The sequence below is a fragment of the Malus domestica genome, chromosome 09 (assembly GCF_042453785.1).
Source record: "Malus domestica chromosome 09, GDT2T_hap1".
Lineage (NCBI taxonomy): Eukaryota > Viridiplantae > Streptophyta > Magnoliopsida > Rosales > Rosaceae > Malus > Malus domestica.
The window spans coordinates 3,501,544-3,514,201 of NC_091669.1; the positions used below are offsets into that span (position 1 = coordinate 3,501,544).

A 12,658-nucleotide genomic window follows, 5' to 3' on the forward strand; every position below is an offset into this window, starting at 1 on the left:
TCAATGTACATGATGAAAATACGAAATCATCAAGTGTTACTTTCCCATTAATACAGAAGGATGAAGAGCCAGAGCCAGGCTGTGTTGAAACTTGAAAGCTACGAGTGTGGAGCAATGGTGAATTTTAGCCACAAGACGACGTATATATCCTTCAACGTTTTATATAATATATTTCAGCATTATTCTTCTCTTGTTCCCTTCTTTCTTTTTTGTTTAAGATTTTTTGGACACGAACATTTATTTCAGTGTATAATAATAATGCAACTTCATCCTCCCAGTACACATGGGTCTTTAATCGCCTCGACTGCAACCAACCGTGCGTATTCAATGAGCTCGTCCTGTCGCATTTTTGCAGCATATATGTGGTTTGCATCGACTGATCGTATAAACTGGAAAAATGAAAATAGTTTCACTCAATTATACAACACTTCACCACCGCAGGGTCTATCACTTTGTATTGCTCTTTCTGCTTTCAAACTTTACACCAATTCAATGTAATAAATGAACCATGTTAGTTGTGATCAACCTTTATTGTCAAACAGTGTTAGCATCAGTCATTTAAGCACTCTAGGCCGTTGAGGCTTGTGTGGATATCACAACGCGTTAACGGCTCATAGTTAGCCATGAGTGTATATATGGGCAACATGCTAGCTAGGTTCTATATTATTGGTGCATGTGAGGCACCAACGTGTCATAGTCATACACTGCATGCAACTGATGCTAGCTGATAGGATTTTTTACTACTCATGTGAAAGGGCTTAAATCTCCTATTTTACTTGCAAGAATCACAAGGTTATTGTAGTATAAACGGATCTCGCAAGGTCGTCTCCACAGGGATTATTAAATAATTCGAACTAATCAGATTCCATTTAATTATTGTAAAGTAGAAATTGAAGTGATTGATTTTATAACCTAATTAAAATAAAAACGAAATTAATGAATTAAAATAAACAATCTGCAATATTAGAGCTAGAGAGAAAAGAAAACAGTTTTGGAAGAATAAAATTAAGAAAGCACTAGGGTTCCACCATCACCTAGCAATCCTATGAATTTTTACCAATTACTTATAATCTACACATGCCATTTTGAAGATTAGATTTTCCTAATTCATATTCTACTTGGAACCTCCAACATAGAACGTATATCTAACATGCAACCCGTCCGGACGTTCGGATCAAATCTAAACATGAAAGACTCATTATGCTTTATGAAAATCCTTTGAAAAATCATGCAATCCTTAAGACGTGATATTCATCTTAAGAGAAATTACAATTATTAATCACAAGAAGTCAGCGTCAATTTCAGGGAACCTTCCGACCAAAATTGCATCAAATTACTTTTCTAAAGATCCTAATGGTGATCAGGCATTACGACAATTAGATAGTTTTTATTCCGGTGATTAACAATTCAAAGTACGCATGCAATCAATCATAAGCAATTAAATAAAAATCACATATTCATGCTAAGGCTCAAGGCTTCGCCCTAGCAAAAGAAATTAGTTCCGCATATTCATAATTGAAATCATAGAAAATATATTCAAGAAAAGGATTGAAAGCACCTTCAAGTAAAAAGTCTTCAAAACCCTCCCAATTCTCTGTCTCCAAAATTGCATAAAAGAAAGCGTTCCAGCAAAAAAAATGGTAGACGGCCAAGCAAATTATCTGCTAAACCTCTCCACACAAACCCTAGCAAACTAAAATTAATAAAAACCCTAAATAAAAATAGCAAAATTCGTCCAAAATCTGAACAGCCACGTTTTGACCCATAAGCTGCTCCAAAACTGGCCCAATATAGCTGGATTTAATGTTTGGAATATTCTGAACACTTTTCCAGAAGGCCACGAACCCATCCGAGGTCATCTTGGGCTCCAAAAATGCAATTTAAGCCCAAAAACGTCATTTTCCAACACTGCGCACTGCTTCTTTATTTTATCGCCAGAAAATAACCGCTTGGTGAAAAAATCCCAAATTTTGATACGATCAAGCTAAGTGACTCACGAACATTCTCCAACTGGAATTACTCCAAAATTCGTCCATTTGATCCTGTTTTGCTCCAGAGGAAATCGAAAGTCCTATATTGAAAATACAATTCAAAGTATCAAAATTCTTCCAAAATATTAACCAAAATATACTAAGATTAGGGTAAAATATATAATATAAAATCTACTCATCACTAGCATAAATTATCTTTCAATCTTAGCTCTACACTAAAATGTATGTCGTACGCTCTCAAGCATACATATAGGTTTCTTTTGGTGTCTAGTATTGAATGAATGTTGCATAATTCAATAGATTCATTGTACGTTGAATGACCAAGTTTTATCCAAATTGAAATCAACTTCTAATTTTGAGCAGGGTTAGTCGTCTATGCATTCTAGATCGTTGAGGCATGAGAGTATCACAGGACGTCAATGGTGCATGGTCAGCTACACGTGTTTATGAACATCATGTACTAACTTTCATACTATAGATGCATGTGAGATTTCAACATTCTAGTGTCATAAACTTACATGTAGACGACTAATTTTAGCATATATAACTATTATGTGTGAGACTTATCTTTACCCTAAAAATGTATGTCAGAATGCCCTCAATCTGACACGTAGTGTAGACTTGAAATATCATCTTCCTTGCATCAAATTTGAGTGGGAACTTTGATAAAGATGAATGGTCCATAGTGTAAGGTACAGAGAAAAGTCACTGCACTAGTTGAATATAAAGTGGGTTGCAGTTGAAAATAAATATGTTACAAGAAGGGAGTGAAACCAATTATTATTCTACTCATAAGAGCATTGAGATCATCCTCCCCTCATGCATACATACTAGAATACATCTTGTAAATGCAGCAAATCACTTCTCCAGGAAAAGTCACAGCATCTTTAACTGAGTTCCTAATCAAGAAGGTGACATATGTCAAACTTCAAAGGCTTATTCAACTCACTACTTAATGTCAGTGTCACATACATTGTTTGGAGATTTTATTCAACTTCTCAGTCAGACCTTCGCGGCTCTTTTTCTCATCTTGTAATATTTTCTAATGATTTGAACAATGTACTTTCTAGGTTATCCTTAAAAAACGACTCTACTTAAAATCAATCAAATTACAAATCATTTAACTGTTCAATTAATGTTGTCAAATTTCAGCGTCTAAATAAAATCCACAATTGATCTATTTATTGGATACACGTTAGATGACTAAAAAATTTCATATTTTGGTTTATTTTTGACAATCTTTAAACTTGGTTTATTTTTAGCATCCGAATTTACAAGGCGACCTAGAAAATGATAGTTGTGATCATGGTACAACATTGTAGGATATGAGAATGAGAGCCAAGAAGTAGAACGTGAGGATGAAGGTGATACTATGTATACTAGTCCAAAGGATATGGACCATTTTCTAAATACTCTTCTTCTGTCGAGACTCATGGGTAAGATGGGAGGCAAAAAGTTGCAGGAATGCGGCGATGAAGTAATGAAGTGATGAAACAATACAGGGGTTTAGGATACTAGCCCAAAGGGTTGCCCAAGAGCCCAAACTTTTCCCAGACCCTTTGAAACAAACTTCCCAGCCACCGCCAGTATTGCATTCCTTGCAAAATTATTACTAACAAAGAAGAGAGAACATACAAAGCTAGAGTGGGAGAGAAGATATTGACAAGTTTAAGATAAAGCAATTCCATTTCTTATTCATCACTAACATTTGAGTCGAACACCTTAAGCTGAAAGTAATAGCTTAGTTCTAAATACACAGGGTAATAATTGACGGTGCAGCTATCCACATCTCAAGCACCCTTCTTATCAACAATTTGGTTTCCTCACAACGAGAACGAGGTGTTCAGATTCCTGAATTCAGCGTTTTACAATCTTCGAAGAAACCTGGGTTGACAAACCAATATTAATCAATACCCAAAAAACACGTCGGATGCATGCACTGTTTACCTTATAAACAAAAGCTTCTTGGGACAAACTACAAGTAAAAGTTGAAAACTCAGTTTTGTTGAGTAACTTATATTAACTTTCCGGCAAAAGGATTCATTGTTTTCGGTCACAATACAAGTTCCACGTATAAACAACAAAGAAAAATTGCGGGGACTATGATCTTCCTTTTTTCCTTCATTTTTAAGCTATTCTCGTGTGTATCCAGTAATTTTCCACTTCAAGTGAAGAGGCTAATTAACTAAGCACAAATATTTCTTAAGCATGTGAGGGCATTACTGGCAGCAGAAACATTAAAAGTTAAAGCAGCAAAGCGGATCCCAAATATTTATCTTTGCTCATTCAAATAAGGCAACAGATAATTTGACGTTCATGGAGCCTAGGTAGTAGAGCAACAATCAAACATAACGCAAGTTAGCATGGTTGAGGTCCTTGAGGAATTACAGCAGAGTACCAACCACTCAGTACTCAGGCACATTGCGAGTGGCAACCACATCAAAATATGACCATTCTGTGTTCTAATGATTATTTAACGAACTTCATAAATAAAAATTAACCATGTGTGGGCATTTATGGCAGCAGAAGCATTACAAGCTTAAGCTGCAAAGTGAATTCCAACGTCTATTTTTGCACATTGAGACTAGGCAACTAACAATTTGATGATCACAGAGCCTTGCTCTGGTGCAATGTCAAACCTAATGCTAGTTCACAAGACAGACGAACTACAAACCGCTTACTTAGATTGCTAGTGTGGCAACTACGTCAAGAACATTGCTCCAGAACTGAGCTTCGAGCGTGTGATTTTCTGTTCTAGTGCAGTAAATGGATAGAATATCCCTTCACAGACAATAATGACTGAACAATGTGTGGGTTTTTACTGGCAGCAGAACACTCGAAATTTAAGCTGCAAAGCGGCTCCCAACATCGATTTTGCACATTGAAATTAGGTACCCAATAATTCCATATGGTCGTGGAGCCTATTTAATAGTGCAACAATCAAACCTATACCAATTTACCATTGAGTTAAATTGGATTGGAGAAACATTCAACAACAACCAAGTCTTATCCACTAAATACAGTCGGCTATATGAATCATAAACCGTTACCATGCTAGGTTTTACACCAAGTCTTTCATTAACGTACTCCATATTTTTCTTTATGTCTCTTCAAAACTACAGCTGTATTCATTTGAATAACATTTAAACAAATCTTGAATAGGGTTAGAAATGCAAAAAAATTGGAATGTTTGCTTTAAATTAAAATTTTGGGGGCACAAATATATCGAAATCAAACAATTATTCTGCAAATTCAACAAAGATTGTAAATTTATAGACTGATAAAACGATACCTTTGGAATCTGAATTTGGGGAAGTAGTCCAAAACCCTAATTTGAGCCGCCAAGAGGGCAATGGACTGAGAGAACCGTTGGGTTATATATACAGGGGAAAATGGTATTTCTTGCCTTGCCCATTGAACTTTTATGCGGTTGCCAATTTGCTCTCTAAAATTTAATTTTAGCTGATTACCGATTTGAACTTTTTTTAATTAACCATTTTCTTATTGAACTTTAATTTTAGCCGATTACCCCCTAACTTCTATAAATAGCCAATCCCCCCCCCCCCCCCCAGTGTTGGATTTCAAAACTTTCATTCAGATTTTCATCCATCCAATTTGTCATCCTTTTTGCCCTCAACAGTTGTCATGTGTTGTTTCCAAATTGGATGAACAACGTCAAGGAGAATTGGTTATTTATAAAAGTTCAGGGGCAATTTGCTAAAATTAAAGTTTAAGGGGAAATTGGCTAATTATAAATTTTCAAGAGGGTAATCGGCTAAAATTAAAATTCAAGAAGAAAATTGGCAGCTCCATACAAGTTCAGGAAGCAAATCGACAAATATGCCTTTCTAAAATTAGGGCATTGGCAGGGGAAGCCGCTGTATCCAACGGTTGGAGGGAGAAATCGCGTAATCGTATGGTCAGTATTTAATTTCATCATAGGGATAACAGTTAACGGTTTCTGGATTTTACAGTTCATGCAAATTCAGTAAGGGTTGGGCCTTTTATTAAGTCGGTAACTTATAAGTTTGGGCTAGGAAATGGGCTTCAATTTAAATTCGGAATGTGGCCCATTTTGACTTGGGAAAATAAATTCATGTCGCGGTTGTGCCCCCTCTCTCTCTCTCGAGTTTTTTTTCTTGCATCTCTCTTTACGTGACTTTACATCCATTTGTTCACGTGATTTAGGAGGAAATAACTTCTACGTTGCGAGTGCAATGCACTCTTTGAGTTTTCTCAGTCCTTATCTTCGGTCACCGGAAAATATTAAAAGATTTTAATTGATTTTTAATATTTTTAGAAAATATAAAATGAGTATAAAAGAAATAAAAACATATAATTAGATAACTAGACTCATCCTTAAAAACATTCAATGTTTTTGGACCTGGATCCAAAAGCCCCTTATTTCAGTAGTTCATCAATTTAAGAGTCTTAGCTCAAACAACATGATATTTGAGGGTTAAGAAGGGTGGTTTTCTTTGTACTACATGCATTGAGTGTCATCGTACAATGACCGTTGTATTTTACCGATTCAACGTCTTAAAATTGGTGATTCATGATCATTAGATGTGGTTAGGCAACTTAAAAAGAGAAATACTAAGGAAACTCTCTAAAAAAATGTGACTCTTTATGGGTTTTCTGCCACCTCATGTCCTGCACATGTTTTGTAATATTGACACATGAATAAACTGTGAGGGAACAAAGTCACATTTTAAGAAAATCTCCTTAGCATTTCTTACTTAAAAAATGTCGACACTCAGTGCTTGTAAGTACCAAAAAAAAATAAAAATCATATGAATGGTATTCAAAGTCTCCATGTAGGACAAAATGAATTCAAAAGTTGTTGGCATCTACTATTAGTGTGCATTTGTTGTACCAGACTATTTCGGACTGCACTAGTTTTAGAGACTAAGCTGGAGCTGGACTGGCTTAGACTAGACTAAGCTAAATTAATTTAGTGAAGCGTTTGGTATAATGTCGGATTAAAAAGCAGAATAATAACAAAGTTTACTATTATATTATTTAATCAATATCTATTAATATTTTAATATTTTAATATTAATATATTTATTTATTCTTTTGTAATCTTCTTCCTCTCTTAACCTCTTTTTTTTCTTCCGCCCATCATCTTCCTCCCTTCTCCCTCTTTTACTCCTTTTTTCTTCGTCCCACTGTCACCCTCCCCACTTCCTCTTTTTCTCCCTTTTCACTTTGTTCTGGTCTTCTCTTCTTCAAAGTATGAAACTTTGAATTTGTTTTGAAATTTTTGAAATGGTCTATTTCATTCAAATTTTGCATTGAATTTTTGATATATGCATCTCATTACTGATCTAATGAAAAAGGATATTCAAAAAATAAAGATCAAACAAGGATCACTTTTTTATTAGCGAGGTAATGAATTTTTTTTTAGAAGGGTTTTTCATTGAAAGAACAAACTTTTTAAATTTATATGTAAATATATATATATATATATATATATTTATATAAAAGAAGTTAATTTGATGGAATATTCGATTTTTTAATACCGAATTGTACTTATCCTTATCATACTTCTTTTGTTTTCCAAGAAGATTGGATCATTAAGAAAAGGAGTTTATAACTTAGCTCCTTCCTTTTTTTCATTGAGCTTCTATTGTTTGTTGGGGTTTGTTCAGAACCAATGGTAAGTGGAAAGGCGGTTAGATGATACTTCATCAGATGATTGTACAATGAGGACGGTTGGTTATAGAAAAGAAAGAATGGAAAAGAATGATAAATAAAGGAATTACTAAGAAACTAAATTTCAGTTCCTTGAGATTACAATTTCAATTCTTGGTGTCGGAACAAATCCAAAGCAGAGCCAGCCAGGTATTCCTTGGTGAAGCAAAGATGGGAAATCTGGGCTGTGGGTTCGTTGGGTTTCATAAGAGGGAGAGAAATCAATTTGAAGCAAAGAAGAGGTTGGGTTGGCGGGATGAAGGAGATCAGTGAGACAACAAGATTTGGTGGCGGGTTCGGCGGGATGATGGAGATCAGCGAGATGGTAGGATTTGGTGACTAGATTTGGCGATGCATGCTTGTAGATCGCAAATGATGCAAATATTAGAGAGTCAGGATTAGCAATCCCATCTTTTCAGGGGTCCTAGCTAAGACGAGGTAGCGATGCCTTTAGTCGAAACGAGTTCGACTTAATCCCAATAAAGACAATCCCAGATCAAACCAAACACGAACTAGTATGTCAGTCTAGTCCAATTAAACTTAACGAGCCCAAACAACCATGCCTTTAAAGTCTTTAATAACTAGACGGAAAAGGCAGTGCACGAATCCATTTGGACATAAAATAACGATGGCAGACATGCAACGGACAAATTCAGTGGCCTTGCTCATTGACCATATTCCATTTAATGAAGCATCACTGCAAGAGTCACACCTACCTAGTGTCACATTTAGTTTATATTGCTATTGCTAATGAGGAGCAACTTAACCTCTTGCAATTTTTTTTTTTTTTTTACCGATGTGAGAGACTGATTTACTTTCACATTCTTGTAGGATGGCTTTCTTTTCGTCATTATCATTATCAAATGTAACAGTGCATTCATCATTATAATACATTATCTTTTCTACCAAAAAAATGATATTCTAAACTAATTTTATTTATAAAAACAAAGATTTGAACTTAAGTACAAAAGAGTGAATACACTCTTTAAACAATTAATCGAATGCACGTCAGCTCCACCATTATAATACTTCATTCGCTTATTTAGTTTCAAATATTAAATGAGCATGTAGTAGGAATTTTAGGCATCATTTGGTTTTTAATTTTGAGAAATGCTAAGGAGATTATATGAGACTCTCTATAGATTCTCTGCCACCTCACATGTTTGGTACAATATTTTATAATGTTAGCAGGGAAATTGTGCCAAAAACATTAGATGACTGAGAGTTCATAAAGAGTCTCACTTTTAAAAGAATCTCCTTAGCATTTCTCTTTAATTTTTAAAATAGAAAAATTCATTTTAATCCTTAAAAAAAAGTTGAGTTTTAGACTATAATATTGTGTAAAATTAAAATCTAATTTTACTATCTGATACATTTAATTTTCTCATTTATTAATAGTATTTTGATGTTTTATTCCTTTCGTTTTTCCTATTTTTGATGTCTTAATTACATTTAATTCATTTTCATTTTCATTTCATTCATCATAATATTATTTTATTTTAATAGCATTTCTCTTTAGTTTTTATTTCTTTTGTTTTTCCTATTTTTGATGCATTAATTTACATTTAATTACATTTCATTTTCATTTTCATTTCATTTTAATAGTATTTTGATGTTTTATTTCTTTCGGTATATCCATTGATACAAATATATGTGTACATTAATTCAATATAATACCGTACATACATTTTGGTACGTATATTTCGGTACATACATTTAGGTTCATTGAATATACACTTTCCAAACATATGTACATATATCTCAAAAACATTTTTATATCTCCCGGCTCACTACCATGCCTCTGCACCCGAAGCCAGAGATTATTTCTCCCGGCCCGAAGCCAACTCCTATCTTCGCCCGTAGGTAGAGCAATGACTACTAGATGAGCACAAAACATTGAATATACACTTTCCAAACATAGGTGCATATATCTCAAAAACATCTTTATAGCATATAGTCATCCATCATATATACTATAAAAAAGTGTGCAAAAATATGTTCGTAAGTAGTATATAGTCATGCATCATATATACTATAAAGAACATCAGTTCGATAAAATATGGTAATTCAAAATATTCTCGGTAAGCATAATATCTCATAAAACGTAATCATTAAAACCATGCTTTCATGTATGCATTTCTACTATTAAAACATGCATTTTTGAAGAGGTTTACTCACAGATACTTCACCGCCGAAGAGCCATGCAAACTAGCGAAGACGGAAACGCCACAATAAATGCACCTAAGCACATAAAGGGTCAAATTAATAGAACTCTATCATAACGATTGAATTTGAGAAAATAGATCCAGGACGTCGAAATTAGCCTAGGATGGGTCCTAAACGAAACTCGAAAAAGTCAACAAAAGTCAATGTTGACCAGTTAAAGTTAAAGTCAACGATCAACGTTGACCGTGTCAACGGGTCCGGGCTTGGTCAAGTCAACTAGGTCAAAGGGTTTGGGTCAACCAGGTTGGGCCCAAAGGGTTTGGGTCCAATGGGTTTTAAGGTTTAAAGGGTATTGGGCTTGAGGTTATCAGGCCAGAGGCCTAAGTGGATTGGCCTAAGGGCTTAGGGTCTATTCTTTTGGGTCAAAGGGTATGGGCTTGAAAGCCCGACCCAAGGTAAGGGTTTTAGAAAATATATAAAATAAAATAAATTAAATAAATGGGTTGCATTGGGCTCGAGTTCCACGGGCCAAGGGCCCAAGTTCTACATGCCCCGAATGCCTGATCCTTTTAGGTTTTTTGGGTTTAGTTTCAACGGGCATTGGGCCTGACAGCCCAGCCTAAAAGTCCTAGGCCCAAAGGCCTGGATTGGTTTCTCGATGGGAAGGAAGCCAGAGCCTTCCGTGCTCTAGTCAACGTCAAACCAACACTATAAGGTATGATTTAACCGTGAAATTGAAGGTGGAGGTGAAAGGGAAAGGTTCCTTACCTTTGATTGCCGTGATATGGATGAAATTGGCCGGAGATTTGAGCTCGACTCCAGGGCTTGCCAAACCTGGGTGCGCTGTGGGTGTCCCAATGCTTCACAAGGACATGGGAGAGGGAGAGAAGGTCCAAGTGATGATGTTGATGTCGTCCTTCGTCGGAAGGGATTGTGTATAAGTGTGTGAGTGCGGATCGCCGGGGAGGGGAGAGATGGGTGTAGAGAGATATGTGAGAGTGAGAGGGATCCGAGAGTGTGAGAGATAAGAGAGTGACTCGAGTGAGAGAGAGAGTGAGGTGATGGGGTGTGGGAGCTGCTACGTGGCAGAAAAAGAAGAGGGGAACTGGGGAAACAGAACCGAAGGTGGGCCCCTAGTTGAATATCAGAGTGCGCAACGAACAAGACTAACAAATAATATGAATTTTATTAAAAGAACGCGAATGCCGAAACGGCTACAAAACCCTAAGAGACTACATTGTGGCTAACTTGATTCTCAAACTAAATTACAAGCTCTATTTATAGAGCAATAAACCAAAGAAACCCTAATGCGTAAATGCCAAAAATACCCTACTACAAAATCAAATCAAATCTCTAATTAATTTCCTAAATAAACCTAATAAATTCTAACACCCCCCGTCAAACTCATGGCGGTACACGACATGAGTTTGCCAACAAGCAGATGTGGATGCAAGCCTCCAAATTCCGATGCCGATGCCGATGCCGATGTCGATTCCAATTTCCGATGCCAATTTCAATACGAAATTTCACCAGTGTAAGTACAAGATTCCAATGCCAGTGCAAATTCCAACTTCCGAACAAACAAACAAAAAACCATATTCAAAACCATATTTTTTCTTTGCCCGTGTGGGCCTAAGCCTCAAACCAGCCATACTTTTTTCCATTTCTTATGACCTGGGGTCTTCTCCAGATCGCAAAACCAAATGATGCAGCAAACAAGTCTTGCAAAATAAAGGGATTGCAGCCGACAGAACAACTCTAGTGAAAAGTCAAACTGCAGAAGGGAAAGCCTAAACGAGACCAAACAGAGTGACCAAGAACAAGGGACACAGAGCAAAGCGGAAGCGAAGCCTAAACGAGACCAAAACTAAACCAAAAACAAAATGCGACAAAACAAATTGATACCAACAAGAACGGATTGAACCCTAAGGATCGAACCCGCTCTGATACCAAGTTGAATATCAGAGTGCGCAACGAACAAGACTAACAAATAATATGAATTTTATTAAAAGAACGCGAATGCCGAAACGGCTACAAAACCCTAAGAGACTACATTGTGGCTAACTTGATTCTCAAACTAAATTACAAGCTCTATTTATAGAGCAATAAACCAAAGAAACCCTAATGCGTAAATGCCAAAAATACCCTACTACAAAATCAAATCAAATCTCTAATTAATTTCCTAAATAAACCTAATAAATTCCAACACCCCTTGGCACACAATTAAGGTTTGAAAGCAACCCATTTCAAAACAAACATTCCAAAATTAGTGAAATTACAAAAATACTTTTTTTTGTTTCGTAAATCCCGGAACGGGTTGTCACAATCTGGACTCTATACTTCGTCTACTTTTCTTTTTCAACTGCTCTTTCCAATTCCTTATCATTCCAATATGACTATGCTGGCTTTGTTTTTTCGTGTTAGAATGATTTGAAGTTGAATGAGAATTTAGAATTGTTCGAAATGTTTTGAAATGAATATATGAAGTTATGAACCATCCATAGTTGAATGAGATCATCAATTGTTTCTACTTGTCATGTGCACATTGGTCTGAAGTTCCTCTTTTCGGATATGAGGAGATTTTTATTTAGCATTCGAACTCATGTGAAAATCCTTTTAAAATGATTAAAAACACTTTTAGTGAAAATGTTTTTAAAAAGCCCTACAAAACACATAGAAGTGGCTCCTACTGTTGCGCTCCACTACCTTTTCCCATTTACTACCCAATTTGTTTACGGTGTCAATTGTTAAAGTTTGAACAAATAACGTCTAGGATTTGATAACATCTTTCTATATTTAGGGTC

The 12,658-nt window shown here is 35.7% G+C and overlaps 1 long non-coding RNA gene across 1 annotated transcript; it reads right to left on the reverse strand.

The window, feature by feature from the left end:
* Positions 1–3,658: 3,658 nt before the first annotated feature.
* Positions 3,659–5,365, reverse strand: LOC139187939 (uncharacterized). The gene is made up of 2 exons (XR_011570974.1): positions 5,284–5,365; positions 3,659–3,875 (listed from the first exon to the last, which is right to left on the reverse strand). It is a non-coding gene; the product is annotated as an uncharacterized lncRNA (long non-coding RNA).
* Positions 5,366–12,658: the final 7,293 nt, after the last annotated feature.